At 43.6% G+C, this 13,418-nt stretch overlaps 1 long non-coding RNA gene across 2 annotated transcripts; it reads right to left on the reverse strand.

Annotated features, from left to right (window-relative positions):
* Positions 1–1,823: 1,823 nt before the first annotated feature.
* Positions 1,824–12,983, reverse strand: LOC134293335 (uncharacterized). Of its 2 annotated transcripts, none has more exons than XR_010000313.1 (3): positions 12,235–12,983; positions 8,592–8,778; positions 1,824–8,142 (listed from the first exon to the last, which is right to left on the reverse strand). It is a non-coding gene; the product is annotated as an uncharacterized LOC134293335 (long non-coding RNA). The 2 variants fall into 2 exon arrangements; XR_010000312.1 differs by lacking the exon at positions 12,235–12,983 and adding an exon at positions 9,549–9,862.
* Between the last annotated feature and the right edge of the window lie 435 nt (positions 12,984–13,418).

Raw genomic sequence — 13,418 nt, forward strand, 5'->3', positions numbered from 1 at the left:
ATTTTAATACATCGGAATATTATTATCAGTATTATATTATATGCATATACATTATAATATTAGTACAGCACAATATAAGCATTATATATTATTATATTGTACTATATTGCAATATTATTAGTAATATTACATTTAATAAAATTATACAATTATAAAAGTGTATTATTATTATTAAATTGTATTGCATCGGAATATTATCAATATTATATGTATATACATTATAATATTAGTACAGCACAATGTAAGCATTATATATTATTATATTGTACTATAGGACTATATTGCAATATTATTAGTAATATTACATGTAATATATATAATTATAATACCGTATTATTATTATTATTCTATTGTATTACATCGGAATATTATCAATATTATATGTGTATACAGTATATGATGAGTATAGTATAATATGAGTATTCTCTATTATTCTATTGTGAAATTGATACAGGAGACATGATGGACAGGTGTCTTCCTGGTCCCGCCTTCTTCCTTCTGGTCTACTTTTTTACTTTCTCAAACCTATTAGTAGAAATAATTTCTAAGCCGAAGCGCCGGCGTTGTCCGTAGACACCTCCAGGGTCATGTGGCCACTGGCACGACGGCATGGAGCGCCGTTGCCTTCCCGCTGGAGCGGTACCTATTGATCTACTCACACTCTGGAGGTTGGTGCTCACCTCCATTTATTTTTTTTAAATCATTTTTATTGAAAACTTTTTTTTGATACATAATTATTTTTAAAAAAAGGTCAGGAAAAAAGAAGAGGCCTGGGCGAACTTGGGACTCCAACTCCCACAATGCCTAGCAGCCAGCCTACGGGTTGGGAAGAGTCCCAAACTCCGGCAGGCAGGGAGGGCGCGCAGGCCAAGGGGGTTTTCCTGCCTGGGATTCCTTCCCCGCCTTGGCCTGCAAACGTCCGGGCAGGGAAGGGAGGCAGGCGCGGCCTCACGCCCAACCCCGGCTCGGTTTGGAAGGCCACGCTCCCGGCGCCCTTCCTCCTCCTCCCGGGCCTTGGCGACGAAGCCTCGACGGACCCGGGTCACCGTGGAAACGCCGCCCCGAACGCCTCTGACCGGGCCGGGCCGCCATCTTGCCGCCCTGTGACGGAGCTTCCGGTGACGCCGAGGAGGCCGCGCAGGCGCAGAAGGGAGGGAGAGGGATGCCTGTCGTGGGCGGGGCCACGTTCGCTCTCATAGGGAGCAGGCTGCGCAGGCGCATAAAGGGATGCCTGTAGTGGGCGGGGCCACGTTCGCTCTCATACGGAGCAGGCCGCGCAGGCGCATAAAGGGATGCCTGTAGTGGGCGGGGCCACGTTCGCTCTCATATGGAGCAGGCCGCACAGGCGCATAAAGGGATGCCTGCAGTGGGCGGGGCCACGTTCGCTCTCATACGGAGCAGGCCGCGCAGGCGCATAAAGGGATGCCTGCAGTGGGCGGGGCCAAGTTCGCTCTCATACGGAGCAGGCCGCGCAGGCGCATAAAGGGATGCCTGCAGTGGGCGGGGCCACGTTCGCTCTCATACGGAGCAGGCCGCGCAGGCGCATAAAGGGATGCCTGCAGTGGGCGGGGCCACGTTCGCTCTCATAGGGAGCAGCCCGCGCAGGCGCATAAAGGGATGCCTGTAGTGGGCGGGCCACGTTCCCTCGAATCGGGAGCAGGCCGCGCAGGCGCAGGAGTGTCTGCAGTGCCTTTTCTGTTGCATGCTTGCTGTGGGGCAGAGTGCTGGGCTTGGTGGTCCCTGTGTAGACTTGCCCACGGCTGCATGGGACAGGAAAGGCCCTGCAGACTCATCCTGCCAGAGAAGTCAACCATGAACCAACCTGGACACAGAATATTTATTTATTTATGACAGTATTTCTTCCCAAACCTTCTCACCCAATAAGGGGAGACTCAGGGTGGCTTACAAATAGAAAATACACATATAAACAATTACAATGACATTTCAATCCAATTTAAAATTCAGTGACATTAAAACTTTCATAAAATTATTATTATTAAGGCAAAAATTCAATGCCTTATTATACAAAGCAAAAAAAACATAACATAAAATCAATAGGAACAATCAACATATAAATACACTTTAGTGCCATGTAGGCAGAGTTAAATACTCTTTGGCACTTGCCAGAGGTACTTGGGGTGCAAGAAAATTATATATAATAAATATTATAAATAATAATAATAATACAAAATAATACTTTATTTTTATATTCCCTCTCCCATCTCCCCCAGGAGGACTCGGGGTGGCTCACATGGGAAACAAGCCCAATGACAGATGTAATAAACACTCATACATTAAAAATATAAACAATATAAACAATTAAACCATATAACAGCATATCAGAACAATGAGTCTGAGCATAGTACAATATATATATATAGAGGCAAAAATTATACAGGTACTTTATTTGTAAAAACAAGGTCAGGTGTATAAAATGCAGTAACATAAACTGTCCTGTAATCTAGATGTTTAATGCTGTCAAATATTGAACGTTGTGCCTTTGAATAATAACCAGAACACACTTTTTTGGGAAGAGTTTTATTCTTGAAAGCTGACATCGTTGGAAAGGGGTCGACCTCAGCAGCTCCGAAAAGGCAAGGCGTCCTGCTCTCCGCTCTCTCTCTGGGATCTCCGTCCGTCCGTCCTTGGCTCTTGTCCAGGAGGAGCCCCTCCCTCGGGGATTTTGGAGACATGGAACAAGGGAGAAAAGAGGGGTCAGGAGGGCTGAACCCAGGGGAGCATCTCGCTTTTGGGGGGCTCTTGGGAACGACGGGAGCAAAGCCACCGCTTTACGCACGTGGCTTTTCCTCCTGCTAAGAGGAGAGGATCCCCTGTCACCAGGCATTTGTGGGGGTCCCTGGGGGGGTGGCCCTGCACGGAGACAAGGGGGGGGGGTCCTGGGCCCCACGTTTGCATTCAGAAACAGGCTCCCGTGCGCCAGACCTTTGCGTGAGGAACGCGGCTGCCCCTGGGAGGGAGGGCCGTCCGTTGGCCCTGGGCGGATGGTGGGGGGCTTTCCTATGCCGTCGGATGGGGGCAGAGCGGGGGCCAAGCCCGGTACCACAGGGAGGCCTCTGGGGGCCCGGGCGGGGGGCTCCCAGCACAGGGCAGGGGCCGGGGGGCCGGGGGGGCCGGAGCCCTTCTTCCCACGGGAGGCCCGGAGGCCCCCTCCCACTTGGTTCTTGCCAACAGGCAAAAACAGTCCTATTTAAAAGCCTAGCCTGCCCTGGTTAGAACTGGGTTAGTAGGGTTAGCGGTTAGTGCAGGGATTAATCTGAGCTACTACATATCCCGGGGACGTTTTAAAATGCCCGTGACGTGGGCTGAGAGCGGCCCCTCGGGTCCCCAGGGGGGTGCCAAGGCCGGGCCCCCGCTCTCCCCCCAGCCGTGACCCCCTGCCTGTGCAGGGAGACCCCCCCCCACGACCTGCCCAGGGCAAAGGGAGGACCCGTCCGTCACCGAGTGGGGCCTCAACGCCACGCACAAGGGGAGCCGTGGGTGGTGTTCCTTGCGCAAAGGCCTAGCGCACTGCTCTTGAATGCAAAGGCCTAGGAGCCTGCTCTTGAATGCAAAGGTAGGCGTTAAATGCCTGGTCTAACATTAATGACAGGGGATCTCAGTGGGGGGGCCCTCTCCATCAGTGGGGGGCCCCTCCCCCTAGCAACAACATACTACTATATAACATACTAATATTGTGCTAGGATAATAATAGACTCTATTGTATATTAATGTCATATTGATACTAATATGAATAAATAATATGAACATACATACTACTATATAACATAATAACATTGTGCTAGGATAATAATATACTCTATTGCAGGGGTCCCCAAACCTTTTAAACAGGGAGCCAGTTCACGATCCTTCAGACCATTGCAGGGCCAGACTATAGTTGGCCACCAAGCAATAATAATAATTAATAATAATAATAATAATAATAATAATAATAATGAGGGTTGGAAGGGTTGGCCATTGAGTCCAATCCCTTTCTGCCTTTGTGCACCGAAAGCACAAGCAAAGCACCCCTGACAGATGGCCACCCAGCCTCAATGCTAATAATAATAATAATAATAATAATAATAATAATAATAATAATAATAATAATAATAAGGGTTGTGCTGTGGGGGCCGGATAAATGGCTTCGATGGGCCGCATCCCGCACACGGGCCTTAGTTTGGGGACCCCTGCTCTATTGTATATTAATGTAATATTGATACTAATATGAATAACTAATATTAACATCTAATGACTAATACTGACATCTAATAATTAAGATGCTCCTCCCCTAATAACATGCTATTCTAATTTTTATATACAGTAGAGTCTCACTTATCCAACACTCGCTTATCCAACATTCTGGATTATCCAACGCATTTTTGTAGACAATGTTTTCAAGACATCATGATATTTTGGTACTAAATTCATAAATACAGTAATTACTACATAGCATTACTGCATATTGAACTACTTTTTCTGTCAAATTTGTTGTATAACATGATGATTTGGTGCTTAATTTGTAAAATCATAAACTAATTTGATGTTTAATAGGCTTTTCCTTAATCCCTCCTTATTATCCAACATATTCGCTTATCCAACATTCTGCTGGCCCGTTTATGTTGGATAAATGAGACTCTACTGTGTGTGTGTGTATATATATATATATATATATATATATATATATATATATATATAAATAATTTAATATATAATAATTACAACATATTGTATATACATATATTCATAATATTATATTGTAATACGATATACTAATAATACAATATAATAATATTAATTATATATTATATTTTGCATGTAATATTACTAATAATACTACCATATATTGATATAGTACAATATAGTAATTTATTGCCAGTATTGTACTATGCTAATAATATAATATTGTATGTAAATTTAATTTTTAAGCCGTTCTGTGTTCCCTTCGGGGTGAGAAGGGCAGCATATAAATCTAATAAATAAATAAAGAAATAAAGAAATAAAGCAATATAATACTAACAATGATACAATAATATTAATTACATATTATATTTTAAATGTAATATTGGTAACAATATTTCTATATAGTGGTATAGTGCAATGTAGTAATATATAATGCTAATATTGTGCTATGCTAATGAGATAGTGTATGTAAATATAACTTGTAAGCCGCTCTGAGTCCCCTTTAAGGGAAAAGAGGGCGGGGTATAAATGTAGTAAATAAATAAATACATAAATCTCTTTTTACCAGGCTTCAAATTAATAATATGGGGTCCCTTCATGCCTGGCTATGCAGTCATTGAGAATAAGGCTGGACCCCATAGGCCTGCATTGAGGTTAAGATTCTGCCAGGCATCCTATTAAAAATGGAGGGTCCCTCCCCTTACGTTAACCAGAGGGGATCTCCTTTATCCAACAAGAGAGGTTCCCACCTGCTAGGTTTGGCTTTAAACGCAGCGGGTCCCTCAGAAGCCTGGTTTTAAATTAATTGCAAACCTCCTTTAACGAGGGTTTGCCTTACAAATAGAGTTTTCCACGTGCCAGGCCCTTTTTATCAAGGTTGGCCCGGGCTGTGGCGCAGGCGGGAGAGCAAGCCAGCTGCAATTATAACTGCAATGAATCACTCTGACCAGGAGGTCATGAGTTCGAGACCCGCTCGGAGCTTATGTTTGTTTGTCTTTGTTCTATGTTAAAAGGCACTGAATGTTTGCCTATATGTGTCATGTGATCCGCCCTGAGTCCCCTTTGGGGTGAGAAAGAAGGGCGGAATAGAAATGCTGTCAATAAATAATAAATAAAAGGGGCTCCACGTATACCTTGAATGGGTTCTCTTTGCGAGCGCTTGGCCGGAAGCCCCAAACTGCTTCAAGGCATTTACAATGGCCAATTGCCGGAGTGGGAGTCCCCGATCTATTGGGGGGAGAGTCCCTGAGGGCCCCCAGCTGTATATGCGTGTGTGTGTGTGTCATGTGTGTGTGTGCAAAGCAGCCGTGGAGGTTGGAAGGAACGTCTCACCTGGCTTTAGGGCTCCGCTGTAGGAATCTCCTTCCCGGAATCTTCTTCTTACCTGTGTAGCAGATGCTTTCCAAACAGGAAGGATCCCTCTCGGCCGATGGGAGACGGTGTCCGGCAGGAGCCCTCCGGGAGTCCAGGCACATGAAACGGGAGAGAAAAGAGAAGGTCTATACCTGACTTTTCATGAAAAAAGAATAGGGTATCTCCCCAGGCAGGCCTTAAGGGCTAAAAGAACCAGGGATCTCCCCACGGTTGGCCTTAAGGGTTAAAAGAACCAGGGATCTCCCCACGGTTGGCCTTCAGGGTTAAAAGAACCAGGGATCTCCCCACGGTTGGCCTTAAGGGTTAAAAGAACCAGGGATCTCCACATCGCCTGGCATTACCTTAAAGAATAGGAGATCTCTATAGGCCAGGCCACCTTAGTTTAACAAAAGGGGATCTCTATAGGCCAGGCCACCTTAGTTTAACAAAAGGAGATCTCTATAGGCCAGGCCACCTTAGTTTAACAACAAGAGATCTCTATAGGCCAGGCCACCTTAGTTTAACAAAAGGAGATCTCTATAGGCCAGGCCACCTTAGTTTAACAACAAGAGATCTCTATAGGCCAGGCCACCTTAGTTTAACAAAAGGAGATCCCTATAGGCCAGGCCACCTTAGTTTAAGAACAAGAGATCTCTATAGGCCAGGCCACCTTAGTTTAACAAAAGGAGATCTCTATAGGCCAGGCCACCTTAGTTTAACAAAAGGGGATCTCTATAGGCCAGGCCACCTTAGTTTAACAAAAGGAGATCTCTATAGGCCAGGCCACCTTAGTTTAACAACAAGAGATCTCTATAGGCCAGGCCACCTTAGTTTAACAAAAGGAGATCCCTATAGGCCAGGCCACCTTAGTTTAAGAACAAGAGATCTCTATAGGCCAGGCCACCTTAGTTTAACAAAAGGAGATCTCTATAGGCCAGGCCACCTTAGTTTAACAAAAGGGGATCTCTATAGGCCAGGCCGCCTTAGTTTCTGGATAGGAGATCTCTATAGGCCAGGCCACCTTAGTTTAACAAAAGGGGATCTCTATAGGCCAGGCCGCCTTAGTTTCTGGATAGGAGATCTCTATAGGCCAGGCCACCTTAGTTTAACAAAAGGGGATCTCTATAGGCCAAGCCGCCTTAGTTTCTGGATAGGAGATCTCTATAGGCCTTACTTTAAGAATAGAGGATCCCCTTTAACCAGGCTTTAATTAGGAACAGAGGTCCCCTGGGTGGGTGGCCTTACATAAATAAAAGGGGGTCCCTACATGCCTATGTTTGCAGTCAAAAACCAGGTTCTCCATGTTCTGGCGGCCACGGCTGGCCTCCCCTTGTGTGTGGCGCCGAAGCTCCGCCCGGGGAGGGAGGGGGCGTCCGTTGGCCCTGGGCGGACGATATACAGGCGGCAGGGGTCATGGGTTGGGGGAGAGCGGGGGGCCCAGCCCTGGCACCGTGGGGGGCACACTGAGGGCCCCAGGGGCTGCTCTCAGGACACCTTGCGGGCATTTTGAATGTCCTTCTAGGGGAGCCCTTCTATGGGGGGCCAGGAGGCCCCCTTCCCTCCCAGCTTGGTTCTTGCCAGCAGGCAAAACACAGTCCTATTTAAAAGGCCAGGCTGCCCTAGTTAGAATGGTGTTAGTAGGGTTAGTAGGTGAGTTAAGGTATTAATATTTTTATTTCTAGCCACTGTCTAAGTTTAAGGGAGCTTTTAAAATGCCCGTAAGGTGTGCTGCTCCCCGCGGTGCCAGGGCCGGGCCCCCCGCTGCCCCCCAAGCTGTGGCCCCTACGGCTTGTATAGGAAAACCCCCATCATCTGCCTAGAACAAAGGGAGGACCCGTCCGTTCCCGAGTGGGAAACTTCGATGCCACACACGAGGGGAACCGTGTTCTTCATGCAAAAGCCTAGCACACAGGTAGCCTGTTTTTTATTGCAAAGATAGACATTAAATGCCTAGCCTGACACCCATTACCCTGACAATGACCTTTTTGGGGGGGCGGGCGGTGTCCTTGCGAGAGTGTCTTCAAGCATCTTCTGTCTTCTGTCTCTTCGACCTTTTGTGTATATATATATATATATAATTTTCAGCATAGCATGTTATGGGTCTTAAGGCTGGAAATAAATCAGATTGGTAAAAAAAATGCCATTATTATTCTACTCATTTCCTCTGGAAAGCTGTGTGAATTTTCAAAAATGTTGCCATGTGTTGTCAAAGGCTTTCATGGCCGGAATCACTGGGTTGTTGTGAGTTTCTGGGCTGCCACCTCAAAAAGCAGGGCCAGCTAACACCTCCAAACACAGGATTCCCCCAGGCAGGAAGCAGCCAGGCCTTGAAACTGCAGGCCATTCAATGCTAATCAAGGTGGCCAATAGCAGCATTCACATCGGCCTCCAACAGACAAGAGTTCTTTCTCCCACCCTGGACATTTCGCAGATATATAAAAACTTCACCAGCAATCTATGGTTTCCTGCCATAGATGTGGGCGAAACGTCAGGAGAGAATGCTTCTGGAAACCAATTATTATTTCAGATTATAATAAATAAAATGCAACAATATTCACCTGGTCCCTGCAGAAAAAGCTGTGCTAATTTTCAAAAGTTTTGCCTTTGTTTCTCCCTTCCGTTTCACAAGGCTTGGCCATTTCTGAGGTAAAGTCTGAGATGACAATCTCTTAATAAATAAAATTGGCATTTTCTTCTTTCTATTTCACAAGGCTTTTCTGAGGTAAAGGTTCGATAAAGAAAATTCTGAAATAATAAGGAAATATACATGAATAAAGTGAAAAGAAGTTATCCAGATGACAGAAAAAACATATTCTGAGGTAAAATTTATTGCTCAGAGTAAAGCCACCTGGCTCTTTATGGCCCTTTATGGGTCTTAAGGCTGGAAATAAATCAAATGGTGTAAATTTCCAAAAATGTTGTTCTTTGTCTTTCTCTGGACAAAAGTTTTGTAATTTTTGAGGTGATAGAATAATAAACTATTCATCAATAAAGCAGGTATTTCCACAAATATTTGTATAATTTTTTGGGTGAATATTTTATTTCAATGTATGTGAATGTTTCCATGATTGTTTTTTTCTGAATACGTTTGTGAATATTTTTATGAATATTTTTGTGAATATTTTTCCCCAAATACTTTGCTTATTTTGGGCAAATGTTTCTGCAAATATTTTTTATGATTATGTTTGTCAATATTTTAATGATTTTGTAAATATTTCAGTGAACATTTTTTCCAACTGTATCTTCTCTCTTACTAGAGAAAGGCTTTGTGACGAGGTGATTTCTGAGGCAAAACCTCATGGAAGTCTTAATAAATGAAATAATTTCCTTCTTTCTGTTTCACAAAGCCTTTATCCACCTTTATCTGGAGAAAGACCTGGTGCTATTTGAGGCCGCTTTTGAAAATTTAAGACCAGAGTAATATAATAAAACAGGCCTTTCCTCCTGTTTGTATTTCACTTTTGAGGGGATTCCTGAGGTAATGAAAGAACCCCCAAAACAACAAGGAAACCAACCTAAAATCGAGTGGGAGAGAGAGGGTCGTCTGGACGGGAAGAAAAGCCTTTCCTGAGGTAAAAGTGACTCCCAAAAGGAGAGAGAGAGAGCCCGCCCTTCCCGGCCTGTCTCCTCGGGGCCTTCCTTCCAGCCACGGCTCTTCCCTCCTTCCCAGCCCGGCCTGAACCACGGCTGCCAGGCCAGGCGCCCTTCTCTCTCTCTCTCTCTCTCTCTCTCTCGGAGGGAAAGGAAACGCCTGGGCGCCAAACGAGGCCCCGTTTCCTGAGGTAAATTAACGGCTGAGGCGCCAAGAAGAAGCCCCGCCTCCACCACGGCCGCCTTTTCGGCCTTGGTCCCACCCCTCCTCCCTCCCTCTGCCGCCGCCCGATTGGACGATTCTCCCGCACGTCACAGGCTCAGAGAGGGCTTCGCCAATTTGGGCGGGAAAGCAGGGAGCTGCTCGACGCATGCGCACTCCCTTGTCATCTAAAATATAGACAGTAGTCTCACTTATCCAACGTTCTGGATTATGCAACACATTTTTATAGTCAACGTTTTCAATATATCGTGATATTTTGGTGCTAAATTCATAAATAAAGTAATTACAACATAACATTACTGCGTATTGAACTGCTTTTTCTGTCAAATTTGTTGTAAAACGTGATGTTTTGGGGCTTAATTTGTAAAATCATAACCTATTTTGATGTTTAATAGGCTTTTCCTTAATCCCTCCTCATTATCCAACATATTCGCTTATCCAACGTTCTGCCAGCCCGTTTATGTTGGATAAGTGAGACTCTACTGTACTTTTTCTGTCAAATTTGTTGTAAAACGTGATGTTTTGGGGCTTAATTTGTAAAATCATAACCTATTTTGATGTTTAATAGGTTTTTCTTAATCTCTCCTCATTATCCAACATATTCGCTTATCCAACGTTCTGTCGGCCCGTTTATGTTGGATAAGTGAGACTCTACTGTACTTTTTCTGTCAAATTTGTTGTAAAACGTGATGTTTTGGGGCTTAATTTGTAAAATCATAACCTATTTTGATGTTTAATAGGCTTTTCCTTAATCCCTCCTCATTATCCAACATATTCGCTTATCCAACGTTCTGCCAGCCCGTTTATGTTGGATAAGTGAGACTCTACTGTACTTTTTCTGTCAAATTTGTTGTAAAACGTGATGTTTTGGGGCTTAATTTGTAAAATCATAACCTATTTTGATGTTTAATAGGTTTTTCTTAATCTCTCCTCATTATCCAACATATTCGCTTATCCAACGTTCTGTCGGCCCGTTTATGTTGGATAAGTGAGACTCTACTGTACTTTTTCTGTCAAATTTGTTGTAAAACGTGATGTTTTGGGGCTTAATTTGTAAAATCATAACCTATTTTGATGTTTAATAGGCTTTTCCTTAATCCCTCCTCATTATCCAACATATTCGCTTATCCAACGTTCTGCCAGCCCGTTTATGTTGGATAAGTGAGACTCTACTGTACTTTTTCTGTCAAATTTGTTGTAAAACGTGATGTTTTGGGGCTTAATTTGTAAAATCATAACCTATTTTGATGTTTAATAGGTTTTTCTTAATCTCTCCTCATTATCCAACATATTCGCTTATCCAACGTTCTGTTGGCCCGTTTGTGTTGGATAAGTGAGACTCTACTGTACTTTTTCTGTCAAATTTGTTGTAAAACGTGATGTTTTGGGGCTTAATTTGTAAAATCATAACCTATTTTGATGTTTAATAGGCTTTTCCTTAATCCCTCCTCATTATCCAACATATTCGCTTATCCAACGTTCTGCCGGCCCGTTTGTGTTGGATAAGTGAGACTCTACTGTACTTTTTCTGTCAAATTTGTTGTAAAACGTGATGTTTTGGGGCTTAATTTGTAAAATCATAACCTATTTTGATGTTTAATAGGTTTTTCTTAATCTCTCCTCATTATCCAACATATTCGCTTATCCAACGTTCTGTTGGCCCGTTTGTGTTGGATAAGTGAGACTCTACTGTACTTTTTCTGTCAAATTTGTTGTAAAACGTGATGTTTTGGGGCTTAATTTGTAAAATCATAACCTATTTTGATGTTTAATAGGCTTTTCCTTAATCCCTCCTCATTATCCAACATATTCGCTTATCCAACGTTCTGTCGGCCCGTTTGTGTTGGATAAGTGAGACTCTACTGTACTTTTTCTGTCAAATTTGTTGTAAAACGTGATGTTTTGGGGCTTAATTTGTAAAATCATAACCTATTTTGATGTTTAATAGGCTTTTCCTTAATCCCTCCTTATTATCCAACATATTCGCTTATCCAACGTTCTGCCGGCCCGTTTGTGTTGGATAAGTGAGACTCTACTGTAATTTTTCTGTCAAATTTGTTGTAAAACGTGATGTTTTGGGGCTTAATTTGTAAAATCATAACCTATTTTGATGTTTAATAGGCTTTTCCTTAATCCCTCCTCATTATCCAACATATTCGGCCCGTTTGTGTTGGATAAGTGAGACTCTACTGTATATAAAAGCTTCACCAGCAATCTATGGTTTCTTGCCATAGATGTGGGCAAAACGTCAGGAGAGAATGCTTCTGGAACATAGCCATACAGCCCAGAAAACTCACAACACAACCCAAAAATTTAGCCTTTTTTTTCTTCTTCTCTGGAAAAGACCTTGTAATTTTTTTTGGTTTGATATAATAAAGTATTATTACCTAAAATAGAAATTGTTTTATATTTCACGAGGCTTTGCCGTTTCTGAGGTAAAAGTTTGAGGTAAAGAAAGAAATTACTAAAATAATCAGGAAACAGACACAAATAAAGTGAAAAGATCTGGATTGCTTGAGGTAAAAGTTGTGGCTGAAAGAAATGTGGCTCTTCTGGCTCCATGAGGGTCTTTGGCAAGAAATAAACCAGATTATAATAAATCAAACGCAACACTATTTATCTCGTCCCTTCAGAATAAGCTGTGCTAATTTTCAAAAGTTTTGCCTTTGTTTTTCCCTTCCGTTTCACAAGGCTTGGCCATTTCTGAGGTAAAGTTTGAAATGACAATCTCTTAATAAATAAAATTGGCATTTTCTTCTTTCTATTTCACAAGGCTTTTATGAGGTAAAGGTTCGATAAAGAAATTCCTGAAATAATAGGGAAACGTACATGAATAAAGTGAAAAGAAGTTCTCCAGATGACAGGAAAAACATATTCTGAGGTAAAACTTATTGCTCAGAGTAAAGCCACCTGGCTCTTTATGGCCCTTTGTGGGTCTTAAGGCTGGAAATAAATCAAATGGTGTAAATTTCCTAAAATGTTGTTCTTTGTCTTTCTCTGGACAAAGTTTTGTCATTTTTGAGGAGACAGGATATTAAAGTCTTCATCAACAAAGCAGGTATTATCTTCTATGTCGCCAGGAGAAATGGCACAGCTGAGGCAAGTGTGACAACTGAAGAGCCAAGAAGAAGCCCCGCCTCCCAATCCGGCCGCCTTTTTGGCCTTGGTCCCACCCCTTCCCCCTGGGCCGCCTCCCGATTGGACGATTCTCCCGCACGTCACAGGCTCAGACAGGGCTTCTCAAAATTGGGCGGGAAAGCAGGGAGCTGCTCAACGCATGCGCACTCCGTTGTCATCTAAAATATAGGTTAGCCTGCCAATCCGGCCGCCTTTTTGGCCTTGGTCCCACCCCTTTTCCCTGTGCCGCCTCCCGATTGGACGATTCTCCCGCACGTCACAGGCTCAGACAGGGCTTCTCAAAATTGGGCGGGACAGCAGGGAGCTGCTCGACGCATGCGCACTCCGTTGTCATCTAAAATATATGTTAGCCTGCCAATCCGGCCGCCTTTTTGGCCTTGGTCCCACCCCTTTTCCCTGTGCCGCCTCCCGATTGGACGATTCTCCCGCACGT

This window comes from Anolis carolinensis, unplaced genomic scaffold (genome assembly GCF_035594765.1).
Source record: "Anolis carolinensis isolate JA03-04 unplaced genomic scaffold, rAnoCar3.1.pri scaffold_7, whole genome shotgun sequence".
Classification (NCBI taxonomy): Eukaryota; Metazoa; Chordata; class Lepidosauria; order Squamata; family Dactyloidae; genus Anolis; species Anolis carolinensis.